Raw genomic sequence first — 14,085 nt, 5'->3', positions numbered from 1 at the left:
ACTGCTCGCTTCAAGCAGCTTAGCATCATCTGTCCTGATCAAGTCAAGACCTCAGATCAAGCCATCAAGAAGTACATTCGAGCCCTTCCCGACTGTGTAGCCGACTTTGTTCACGCCGCCAAGCCAGCAACGATCGAAGAAACCTACCTACTCGCCGCTGAGATCAATGATAAGCAAGTAAAGTCTGGTTTTTGGGATAAGACAACCAAGTCTCTGCACCAAGCCACCGCAGCACCCACCGACCCATCTGCTCAATCCTCCAAGTCATCAAGAAGGAAGAAGAAGAAGAACAACAGCTCCAGCAACAAGAACTGTGCTGTGACAACTACTGCTGCCCCTCTTCAAGCTGTACCAGCTCAGCAGCAACAACACCCTCACTCAGCTCCAGTGATCAATGCACCGCCAGCAAAGCGTGCATACACAGGCCCTCACCCACTCTGCCCAACATGTTCGTATCATCATCCAGTGGGTCTAGCCTGTCGTTTTTGCGCTCACTGCAACCTTTACGGCCATTTCACTGCGAACTGTCGCTATGGTCCCCGTCAAGCCCCAGTTCAAGCCACGGCCAACCAAGCTCTGCTCCCTGCCCCTCAAGGCCAACAGGCAGCTCAAGCACCAGCAGCTAATGCTCGAGTCTGCTTTGCATGTGGTGACCCTAACCTCTTTGCAAACAGATGCCCGAACAGGGTGGTTAAGCAAGAGCCCCAGCAGCAACAGCAGCAGCCACAACAGCAGCCTCAGCAACAGCAGCAAGCCGCCCATGCCCGAACCTTCAACATCAATGCCCGTCAGGCTCAGGCGGATAACAACGTGGTTAATGGTACGTTCCTTGTGAATGGTATTTATGCATCATGTTTGTTTGATACTGGAGCCGATAACTGCTTTGTGTCGTTTGAATTCGAGAAGCTCCTTAGTCGTAAGCGCTCTTATCTATCCTCGTCATTCGAAGTTGAAGTTGCTACAGGAAGAACTATTGCCGTTAATTCAGTACTCCGTGATTGTACTCTCGAACTCAACAATCACATTTTCCCAATCGACCTTATTCCAATGCAGCTCGGAAGCTTTGATGTCATAATAGGCATGGACTTTCTTCGTGAAAACCATGCCGAAGTTGTGTGCTTCGAAAAGATGATTCGATTCTCGCTCGCAAATGGTGATCTATTGTGTGTGTACGGTGAAACAGCGTCAAAAGGTCTCAAGCTCATGTCTTGTATTCAAGCCAGCAAGTATCTCCGCAAGGAATACCGAGCCTTCTTGGCCAACATTGTAGTAGCGGAGAAGGAAAAGAAAAAGAAAGTTGAAGTCAAAGACGTTCCAGTGGTTCGTGAATTTCCTCAGGTGTTCCCTGACGATCTTCCCGGACTACCACCGAGTTGTGATATCGACTTTCGTATCGACCTCATTCCTGGAGCTAACCCCGTTGCCAAAGCCCCTTACCAACTCGCACCATCCGAAATGAGGGAACTCTCGAATCAACTCCAGGAATTACTCGAAAAAGGCTTTATTCGCCCAAGCACCTCTCCTTGGGGCGCGCCAGTCCTTTTCTTCAAAAAGAAGGATGGATCGTTCCGGATATGCATCGACTATCGGGAATTGAATAAGCTAACCATCAAGAACCGGTACCCCTTGCCCAAAATCGACGATTTGTTTGATCAGCTACAAGGTGCAGCATGCTTCTCTAAGATCGATCTACGTTCAGGATATCATCAGCTACGGATTCAAGAGGAAGACATTCCTAAAACCGCTTTCCGAACCCGTTATGGCCACTACGAATTTGTAGTTATGCCCTTTGGTCTAACTAATGCACCCGCGGTTTTTATGGACCTGATGAATCGCGTGTGTAAGCCTTATCTTGACCGTTTCGTCATCGTGTTCATCGACGATGTCTTGATTTATTCCAAATCGAAAGCCGAACACACACAACATCTACGTTTGGTTCTCGAGTTACTTCAGGGGAACCAACTCTATGCCAAGTTCTCCAAGTGCGAATTCTGGTTGGAGGAGGTTCAGTTTCTGGGTCACATCGTGAATAGTCAGGGTATCCATGTCGATCCTGCGAAGATTGAAGCTGTCAAAAGCTGGATTACGCCTAAGAACCCGTCAGAAGTTCGTCCTTTTCTCGGACTAGCGGGCTATTATCGACGATTCATTGAAGGATTCTCCAAGATCGCTGTGCCACTTACCGCTCTTACTCATAAGGATAAGCCTTTTGTGTGGGGAAACGCAGAAGAGACTGCCTTTCAAACCCTCAAGCACATGCTGTGCAACGCTCCAATTCTTACGCTGCCCGACGGAAGCGACAACTTCATTGTCTACTGTGATGCTTCTAACCTTGGTCTCGGCTATGTCCTCATGCAGCGAGACAAGGTTATAGCCTACGCATCTCGTCAGGTCAAGATCCACGAGAAGAACTATACAACCCATGACCTCGAGCTAGGCGCGGTTGTCTTTGCATTGAAGATTTGGCGACACTACCTGTATGGCACTAGGTGTACAATCTACACTGATCACAGGAGTTTACAACACATCTTTAATCAGAGAGAGTGTAACACCTCGAAATTTTGTGTCCAATAATGTGTTGACACGTGTCATGAGTTTACACGTGGTATTAAATACTAAATAAAGGACTAGAGTTGACAAACCTTGAAAGTATGTAAATTCGAGGATTAGAAATGTCAACGAGGGGTAAATATACTGTATAGTAACCCTAAATGATGCTCGTACCTTCAAACGAATAAATCATGGATCGTACGGAGCGAAACGCGGGAGAAAGTGAGAGATTACAAGCTACAGTGGTTAATTGTGTCAACATGTTTAATTTATACCTCTGAGTGACCCTTTGACGAACCCGAGGCTTTGTAACAGTAAAATACGCTCAATAGAATATACGATATAAATTTCGCGGAGTTTCGTTTTAAAACGAGAAAGTTATGATCAAATTCGTATGCGAGGGGTTAAAAGCGTCAACAATAAAAGTTAAGGCTTTTCGGATAGTAATTAAACTAACCGGGGACTTAACAATGCGGGTAAAAGTCACGAGGCCATTAATTGTAAATAATCGAGGGCCAAATCGCAAAGTTACCCCTTCAAAACCGAAAGGTCAGGTTAATCATTACAAAAGATATGAAAATCTTGAAAAGCAAGTCCAATGCGGGCCGCGTTAGAGATATGCATGATTTAATGCGGGTCGCGCGCCACCTGCATATTCGTTTTCTGACTTAAGGATTCAGGCGGCCCGCGTCTGAGTTGTTTGAATCCTAAAGCGGGCCGCGTGGGAGTCCCAGATGCAGAAAGTTTGGACAGATTCAATGTTTGAGCTTGTAAACGTTCATCGATGCATTAATTGAAGCATGGGCGCCCTCTACATGTCCCCTAACACTATAGGACACCTGCTGATCATCCATGAACCATTGTAGAGTGAGTTGTAATGATCCTATGCCAAAATTTTCACTATAAAAGGCAATGCATTGCACCAATGTGAAACACACCTCAAACCTGCCTTCTAGTTCATCTCTGGAGCTCTCAAGCATTCTTCTAACATCCCTAGTCGTGCACCAAGCTTCTGTAAGTTGCCTAACCCTTTGTGGTTTCGTTTTTCCATAGTTTTAGCTGAAAAGTCAATCCGTCGTAATTAACGATTGACTTTGCGATAAATCACAAATGGTCCAGTGGTTTGTCGAATCAAAGGTAGTTATATGTTGGTAATCATGTGGGCTTTAAACCCCTAAAAGGGCACCCTCTGATTCCCACTCTAACTAGTCCGAATGTCGAGTCAAACGTGCTTAGAAAAAGTCAACAGAAATGCTATTTTGCGATTTCATGCATAACCAGTAATGTAGATGGTGTGTAATCTGTTTAAACACTCATAAAACATGATAATAAGTATATTAACTAGTCTAAGCTTGTTTGATCCGACCATTTACTGTTTTGACCCGGTTCGGAGCCGAAAGTCGCAAAACTTTGACTTTTGCTTTGACTTCAGTTCTGACCCGTTAAAGTATGATTTAGATATGCCTTAGGACTCTCTTAGGACCAGGTTACATGATGGTATAACCCTCTGTGACCGGTTCGTTGTTTGTCCGAGTCTTTTACACCTTTCCGTTAAATGCTTATAAGTTGACCATAACGCCCTTTTCAATTTAAAACGAGAATTTCGGACATGTGAAAGGACCATAACCTTAGTTACTGATTTCTAAACATGTCCCTAAAATTTCACGTCAATCCGAGGTCCAGAATAGGAGTTATGCTAAATAGCGCAAATTACGGAAACTTTAGTAATTAAATAGCGCAATTAGCATAACGCCTATCTAAACCCAGATTTTGACATCAAACCTTTTACACACTGATGTAAAATAATATTTTGGGATTTTTAAAGATTTTTAATTATTTTTAACCTGCTCATAACCTACGGTTATGGCAACGGTTCGGTAAATACCGAACATACCCTTTTCGGCCATAACTTGAGTTCTACAAGGTCTTTTGACCCGATTCCAATTGCTACTGATTTTAAATAATAAATAAAGTATTTTGGCTTTATAAACTGTTCGGGAAACACAGATTTCCTGTAGAACTCAGAAACCTCTTTATAAATCTTTAAAACGACCGAAATACCCCTACGGGGCATAAAATGAACTTAAACTCGTTACGGGCATTATGGAAGGTATCCTACTGATACCACAACCTCTTTAAAGCATATTGACTTAGGAAACCATTGTAGGACTCTTACGGTTACCCGTTGCGCCTTTTGCGCGCACGGTTCGGCTTATGTAACTAGTTTACATAAACTAGCCGAAACGGGTCAAACCATATTGTTTTGACCCCAAAATCCAGAGTGTGGTTATTATACCCATATAAAACAAGTCTTCAAACTTGATGGGTCCAAATCACATTCCATTCCCGGTTTTCGCCTTTCACGCGATTAAACCGTAATTATCCTTTGAAACTGACCGGTCTAAGCTACGGCTAAATTAAAGACCCGTTAGGATTCTGATAGGTGATTTTAAACCTTCGTTCCAGAATAGGAGACCAGTAAAAGCTATTTGAAATTTATTCGATTAAGGATTTATACTTGCAAAGGTAAATACTTTTAACTTATTTTCCGTTATACGGGCTTGGGTTACGGTATATAGCATACCGCTTGATCGGGCATCAAATTTTCCATCGATGAGTGGGTAATTGAATAAATTTGATCGGCTCGTTTAAACAGTCTTGTTTACTTAAAAGCCTTTGGGGGGTTAATGACCATGTCCCGGATATCCCTGGCATCATTTTACGAAATGGCAACGACCTAAGCGCCGAGTGTAGGCGTACACTCGTCAGTGCATAAATAGTTGATGTGGTGTGTCTGTTGATCTTTAACCCGGACAAGATCCGGGCTACTGAACGCATAAGGAACATGTAATCCGTTCACAAGATTATAAATTTAAATAATTCTCCCAAGTTATAAAAGAGTTTGTGCCTTGTGCATTCAAATAAATTTTAATAAACATTTTACAAAAGTGTCGGTTGAATGTTGTAGGATCGTTTGCTGACCCGATGAGTCGTTCAGAAGAGCACTTAGACTAATCCAGAGGCGGAATTCATTGAATTAGTCTTTGTAAAGCTTGATTTCACTATTTAACGTCTCCTGTATTGATTATATATCAGATTACAAGTTCGTGGAGACAATTGGACAGGGCTTCGCCTTTACACCTTGGAAAAACACCTACTTGGATCGCTCATATGGACTACTATTTATAGACATTTGGGACCGCTTATTGGACAGGCCCAATAAGCGGCCCACATGACTTTGGAGCGACCCACCATGAATGTCACTCGAGCGATCCACAATGTGTCACTCGAGCGGCCCACATACACTATTTGACTAATGAGCGACCCATCTTTCTAATTTCTATAAAAACACTCATTTTCTCGTATTTCGTACACAATATGATCTGCCCTATCCTAAGACTCGAACTAAGATGTAGTCGACAGACAACTGCACCAACAGACTCCCCATTGAATGTTGACGGAATCTTCAGTGAGAGTCTTCAATCATTTCCAGCTCTTCACTCTTGTTCGGTCTTCTTCAGGAACTCTGCCTGGAATCAAATCTTCTACAGGAACTTCTCCCTGAAAACATATGCCTGGATCTTTCTCTGGTTTTAACTTTCGTCAGACTCCCCCTATCATCATGCTAGGATCTCTGTCTGGAAATCGTTATCACCATTGAAATCAACTCCTGGCTTTCTCTGTTTAAGCTCTTCTCTGGTTCTGATATGTCTCCTGGCTATCTGTAGCAACAGGATCAGAAACCTGCAAAACTTAACCACTCTATCACAAATCAGAGTAATTTGTGATTCAATTTAATGAATCAACTAAGCGTTGATAATTTTTACACTTAAACACTGATTCACAAAATTTGAAACATTCCAATTTCTGATTCAACCTAATGAATCATTTTAAACATTTCAAATGACTTAACCACCCTGTCTGTTCATCAAGTTTAGCCTTTGAGATTTTGAAAATCAGCTCTTCACCATCAGTTGTCGAAAATGTTTTTGAATTTTGAAAATATAAAACATAAATGCAAAAACAAAAATTTAAATGCAAAACAAACATATTTTTGTGAGTTTATGCAAGAGGATCATATCAGTTTTTGAGACATAACACAAGCACCGTTAAGCTTTTAATCGTTTTAAGTTCTAAACGATTCACGTAGATTGACGATATAATTGTCCTCTTAAATTTTCATACAATTTTCAATCTATTCAGGATACTATTTAGGTATTTTATGAACTTAGTTCAATTCATGTGTCCCACCTCTTGAATATATTCCCGTATCCAGAATTCCAATATTCAGTCTTACAGGTATGAACACTACAATGATGTCTGTACATAAATTAGAGGAAAGATGCGAGAACTGAGGGATCTCAGGTCAGAACTTCCGTTCAGCAGAGAGATATCAGTTTCGACTTAGCAGTGTGTCCCCTTTAGAGGATCTTTCAGCTACAACAACTGATCATCAATTTTATTGTCTAATCAGCTGAGGGCTTTATGCTATGTTTCAAGCATATTGGGAAAGTATTAGCCAGGGACTAGGTCAGAACTACCGTTCAGCAGAAGTCCCGGAATAATACCCCAGACATCATAGAGTATAAACACCTAGTATATCAGAATACGAGACCTTTCAAACGAGATTTCAGGGGTTACCTATATATCCAAGCAGTGTTCCCCACGAATTTCACAAGTTTGAAATTTTAGGTTTATATCCCGAATAAATCTACTAAATGTATAAAAACCTATCGTCACATCATCAGTGAGACCGTTTATCACATTTTGCATTACATTTCTTTAGCGTGCTGTGATAGTCCTACTAATTTACTATCATTTCCTCTTTTTCGCAACAAAAACTCGTTTTACAATTTTTCAATGTTTTTGACATTTTCAAATTTTCTAATTTTTTTAAAATTTTACTCCCCCTAAAATCAAAATATGTTTCAATTTTGATTTTCTGGGAAAATTTGAAACAAACTGTACAAACTGACAACTTGATGAGAATCACATCAATTCTCCATCCACCTGGCGTAAACAATCAGAACTCCCCCTCACAACAAACTATTTTCCTATTGTGATTTCAAAACACTTAAGTTTGTTTTAATCAAAATGGTTTTTCTGGAAAATATAAGTTTGTTTACCAAACAATTTAGGTACGGGGTTACTTCATCATCTTGTTTTCCAAATTCTTGAATGATAATTAAATCAAGTCCAATTCAATGACCTTGATTTAACCACTTGTAAGATCTACACCAATCACTACCATACAACAACTTGTAAGTTTAGCAATTCAAGCTCTTCAAACCTGTTTTTCAACCAATTACCATCTTTAGGTTGAATTCTCAAGATGCCGATTCCTACTCCTCGCTTACAAACCTGGGAGTTCTGGCAAGTCCTGTAACTTCACAAACAGATTTAGAAAGATGCCGATTCATGATCCGCAATACCATCTTGGGATCTCCGGCAAGTCAGGGTTTTTCATTTAAAAAGATCCACCCAAGCCCGACCAGCCTTGGGTGTTTTCGACAATTTTACCTCAACCAATGGCTCCTCTGGCTTTGACGAACCAGAATCATTGCCTGAATGTGGCTTGTCTGACTTTACTGAGTCAGATTCATCGCCGACATGTGGCTCCTTTGTTTCCGAAGAAACATATTCATCGCCAGGAAGTGAAAACTTCACTTTCTTCTTTTTCTTCTCCTCTTTTGTCCCCAGATTTGTATCTGATGAATTCTTTTTGCTTGTCTTTGCAACTGAGGGAGTAGATTTATCAGAACTGTTATTCTGTTTATCCCGTGAACCCGAGGACAAAATCTTCTCAAGATACTCTCTTGCCTTCTTTCTCTTTTTCCTCAGTCTGTCTTTCTGCCCCTGTGAAAGCTTTACTTTCTTTTCTTGAGTTGACTGTTCTTGAACTTTAGGTTTCAGAACCTTCTGTTCTTGGGGCTTGACTTTGACTGGAATCTTTGCCGATTTCTGAGAATTAGCCCTCAATCTTTCATTCGATTTCCTTGGGCAATCTCTGGCAATGTGACCTTTGATGTTGCAGTTGTAGCACCTTCTGGTCTCATAACTCCAACCCCGGCAGTTAACAGCAATGTGTCCATGATAGCCGCAGCTGTAACACACTCTGTTATCGTACCGATCACCATTTTGAGTCCAAACGCTCAGATCAAAGCATTGTTTGGCTTGGTGATATTCTTTTCTCAAACTTGCTGGATTTTGCTTTGAAGCACTGTGGTCCAACCTGCACCACTTATTACCAACAATTTTAGAATTTTCAATTTTTACTTTTTGTGTTATTTTCTTTTGATTTGATGAACGATCTGATGAATTTTTAATATCTTTTTGAACAATTTTCTCATTGTTAATCTTTGGTTTCTGTTCTGCTTTCTTCTTCAAAGGTTTTTGCTTCGAGCATTCACCTTTTTCAGTTGATTACAGAACAATTTTCTGAAATTTTTCCTTTTTATCATCAGATTTTTCATCACAATCTTTAACTTTGATTTTGTCAAAGTTTGTGACATTGTCACTCATTGGAATAGAGTTGATTGGTTTTGGACAAGGAATATTCAACTTGTCAGATGAAGTCACAAAACCGATCAATTTCTTTTCAAGTTCATCAATTTTGTTCCTCGAATTCTCAGCTTCACTTTCAAGCTGAGAAATTCTTTCAAGATGAGACTTGATTGAATTTTCATTTTCATTTTTCAAGTTTTCAAGAACAGATTTTTCATTTTCCAAAACATTTATCTGTTCTTGAAGTTTCACTTCATTACCTTTCAGATTTTTGTTCTCCAATTTTATCCAGAAATCTTCATTTTCTGATGATTTCTGTTTGTTTTCAAAAACCTTTACATTTTCTTTCAACTTCTTGTTTTCCAATGTCAAACTGTTCAGATTACTTAACAGTTTGTCATTTTCAACTTTCAACTTCTCACAATTTTCCTGAACCATAAGAATCTGCTTATCATCAGCTTGCTTCACATCTTCTAACTTCTTGACTTCCAATGTCAGACTTTCCGCATCCTTCAAGAGTTTGTCATTTTCAGTCTTGAAGTGGTCACATTTTGAACAAACTGATGTAGAACTTGAAATTTCATTCTTCACGGATTCTTCAATCTTCGGCACTTGTTCTTTCTCTATCTTATATGTACCTGCACCAAAGATTGTAACAAGATTCTATTATCATCAATATAACAGCCTCTTTTCATATCATACACTAACTTTCTTTTTGTTTCCAAACAAAAATTGATTCTTTTGTTTATTTCTTTTATCACTTCTAAACTCAAATCTTCCAAATTTATTTTTATCTTATCCAATAATTCTCTCTTCTTTTGATAATTCTCATAATCGTGATTTTTAAGTTCGCCGATGAATTTATTCAGAGTTAATTTTGAAAAATTAGAATTTTCTTTCAAATTTTTCAAAACATCATCCCATTCAACTGATAAACCATTAGCGAACTTTGATACCATCTCAGCTTCTGATATCACTATTTGATTTTCCTTCAAATAGTCTATCAAACGATCAAAACGTTTCTCCAGATCATCCAATTTTTCATCTTTCTTACTCAAAAAGCTTTTGAAACGTTCATACCAAATTTCTTTTGATATTTTCTGATAAGAACTACTAAGATATCCTCGATACCAACTATTCATTCTCTCAAGATCATTGTTTTCTTGCACATCAAACCTCATTGTCATTTTTCAAAATATCCCGACAAATATTTTGTGAACACAAAAGCGAATCAGATGTCCAAATCAGAGAATCAAATGATCGAACCAAACAATCCAGACCAAATAAGCGGTCCAAGCAAAATTAGTATGAGCGGTCCAAACTAAACCTATGAGCGGTCCAGACAACTGTACTAATAAGCGGTTCAGACAGATTTTGTTCGAGCGATTCCAGAACTGTTCGAACGAGCGGTTCACACACTGATTGGATAAGCGGTTAAAGCAATTTAACTTGGAGCGGTTCACAATTTCTAATTTGGAGCGATCCAAGTTCAATTGATCAAATGAGCGGTCCAATTATGTCTAAACGGGCGGTCCAAGAACTATACAATTTCGAGCGGTCCAACAATGTTCAGAAACGCGATCCAATTTCGGACATCAATTTGATCCACTATTTCTTTGAATTTCAACACCAAACTTTCCAGGATTTGTCTTTGTACTAACGTGCACAATCCCTGAGATTTTGAGCAAGTTTCGACCGTGAAAAATATCTGAATCTGAAAAAGAATGAGTAGAAGAGAGAATTTCGAGCGAAAATCGAGCTAAACGGCAAGAACTCTTCCTCCTGAGCTCTGATACCACTTGTAGGATCGTTTGCTGACCCGATGAGTCGTTCAGAAGAGCACTTAGACTAATCCAGAGGCGGAATTCATTGAATTAGTCTTTGTAAAGCTTGATTTCACTATTTAACGTCTCCTGTATTGATTATATATCAGATTACAAGTTCGTGGAGACAATTGGACAGGGCTTCGCCTTTACACCTTGGAAAAACACCTACTTGGATCGCTCATATGGACTACTGTTTATAGACATTTGGGACCGCTTATTGGACAGGCCCAATAAGCGGCCCACATGACTTTGGAGCGGCCCACCATGAATGTCACTCGAGCGATCCACAATGTGTCACTCGAGCGGCCCACATACACTATTTGACTAATGAGCGACCCATCTTTCTAATTTCTATAAAAACACTCATTTTCTCGTATTTCGTACACAATATGATCTGCCCTATCCTAAGACTCGAACTAAGATGTAGTCGACAGACAACTGCACCAACAAATGTATTTACCAGTGTAAACTGACGTATTTTCCCAAAAAGACTAAATGCAGGTACTAAGCGTAATTGGCTGGATATTCTCCTTAGCATCATAAAGAGTCTCACAAGCTTAAGATGCCTTCGTCTGTTGAACAATAATTATATTTTTATTTGATCCCCTGTGGATACTTTTCGACTATTCGTAATACATTTGATATTACAAACAATGGTTGAAATATAATTATCTTTATGCTTCCGCTGTGCATTCATATATTGTGTGGTTTGACTATATTGTTGCCAACTACGTCACGGTAATCCCCCACCGGGCCCACCAGTGAGACACGTGGAAATCAGGGTGTGACAGGTTTGTATCAGAGCCAACGTTGAGTGAATTAAACACTATCCTTATGTGTTTAATCTCAATGACACAATTGCACATACTTGAGTCTAGACAAGAACATAGGACAAATTCGAATTGTTATTCCAGTTTGTCTTTTTATTGTTTATTGTTATTTAAAGTTTTGAAAGCAGGAAAAAAATGCCACCAGCAATTAGAAGAGGAAGAGGAGGAAGAGGCAAAGGGGCGATCATTACTCACAATGATCACGAGGCTGGACCTTCGAACATGCGAGCACCTTCCAGTACAAGAAGTGAGGAACCACAGAGGCGAAGAAGGAACCTCTTTGAACCTGCAAGACATTCTACCTCGCATAGTTCAACACCTTCATACCGTCATTCATTTGGACCAAACTCAGAAAATGACCCCAATAACCCTCAACCATCATTTATACCTCTCCAGCGATCTGCTTCGCACCGTTCTTATGGTGATCCTTCTCCTTTCTTCGTAGGACAGCTTAACCCGGCTGATTATGTCCAAGAACCAATAGGGTATAACCCTTTGGGACCAGAGGATCACTTTTCTGAAGATAATGCAGTGGATATAGACGAGGATACAGATCCCGTCGAGCCTGCAAGGGGTACTCCCAACCATCCAATCGAGATCTCTGATGGGTCATCCTTTCATGGAACACCCTATCAAGGTCCCGACAATTATCAGGCGAGGTTTGACCAATGTAATTGGTACTTCACACCTTCACATCATTTCTCGCCTCACGACCAACAGCAGCAGCAGGATCCTTCTGAGGATTCGAGGTTCGTGGCAGTTATGCCACTGCCACCGCCACCGCCACCGGTTCAACCAGTAATTCCAGATCCGCCAAGGCGTAGAAGATCAGGCGCGCGGATGTTCACCCGAGGAGGGGAATTCCATTTCAGCACCCCTCGCCACTCGAGTGCGAGTCACTTTCCGTCAGTGCCTGAAGAACCACAACTAGGGGAACCTTCGGGTCACCCTGCAGAGGTGAATTCCGCACCAGTTGTACCACCTCCGCCACCTTTCGGCTATGATAACCCTATACCAGCATATGGCGGTTCCACCGCATACAATCCGTTTGAGCAGCCGACTCACACGCACTACAACTATAACTATGATGCCGATCCATACGTGGTAGTGGCTAATTACAATGCTCTCCATGGAACCTCTTGGAGACCCGATTACTCAGCTTATGGGTATCCAATACCTCCTAGACCTCCGGTTCAGCAACCGTCGCAGCAGCCACGTTTTTCTCCACCGGAGCAAGAAGAAATCCTACACCGTTTAAACCGTGTGGAACGGGACTTCGAACAAGAACGTAAGAGTAATCGTGGATTCCTCAAGGGCCTAGCAAACCTACTAAAAGGGAGGAAGAAACGAGATCATTAGTCTCCTTATGTATTGTTGTATTTACTAGTACAATTTAGTCCCTGCGAGGACATTTATCGTATTTCAGTCCCTAACTTATCTTTTAGTCCCTGCGCGAACATCTATCTTGTATTTGGTCCCTGCGAGGACTTGTTTTTCTATAAACCTCTGCGTAGGTATTTACTTATTAAAAAGTCCCGTTTAGGGCAGCGTGTAATCATTATTAAATTAATGAAATGTTATAAATTTCATTTTGTTATTATATATGAAATAAATCAAAAGCCATTCTTTTTAAATTAGTCTGCCTAAGTAAAGAATCTTAAGAGTGAAACCTAGCCAGGTGTCATTATAAGACCCGGCCAAGATGGTAAGACCTGATTAAAAGATTCAGATTCCCTGTTAACCTCTGAAAACATGTTAACGTCCTTGGCAGATGTGATTCGTTAAAATCGCACGCGTCATTCTTATACGAGAATCCTTCTAAGGATTCCAAAGCCCAAATTAATGATTTGTAAATCATGGGTTAAATCGTCAATGAAGACGATCATTTATTAAACATCCATTAGCGATGTAGTGCCTACGGGCCAAACTTATTAAACATCCATTAGTGATGTAATGCCTACGGGCCAAACTTATTAGATATCCATTAGTGATGTAGTGCCTACGGGCCATACCTATTGTCATATAAGACAAAAGGCAGTTGTAGTCTATGACTCCCTGTCAGAAAAGGGTAAAAGGACTACGGTTCAAACCTTCATGCCTTGATTCTCTGTAATCCCGGCTAATATTATAAAAACGTCCTTGTGACTAGGCTTTTGCGCCACTAACAATATTGTTTGTAATTAGGATAATTTATGTTCAAATCCTAAATAAAAGTGAGTAACAAATTAACCAGATATGGTCTCTGTTCACCATAGTTAATGAATTGCCATAAAGGACAATTCCATAATAAACTCCTAAATAAAACTTTATCATTATCTTCTGTAGCAGATTCAAGTTACAATGGCTGATCCTAATGAAGTGAATAGCCATTCGAA

This window comes from Helianthus annuus, chromosome 11 (assembly GCF_002127325.2).
Source record: "Helianthus annuus cultivar XRQ/B chromosome 11, HanXRQr2.0-SUNRISE, whole genome shotgun sequence".
Lineage (NCBI taxonomy): Eukaryota > Viridiplantae > Streptophyta > Magnoliopsida > Asterales > Asteraceae > Helianthus > Helianthus annuus.
The sequence above is the reverse complement of the archived record's forward strand: the minus strand, read 5'-3'. Positions refer to the sequence as shown.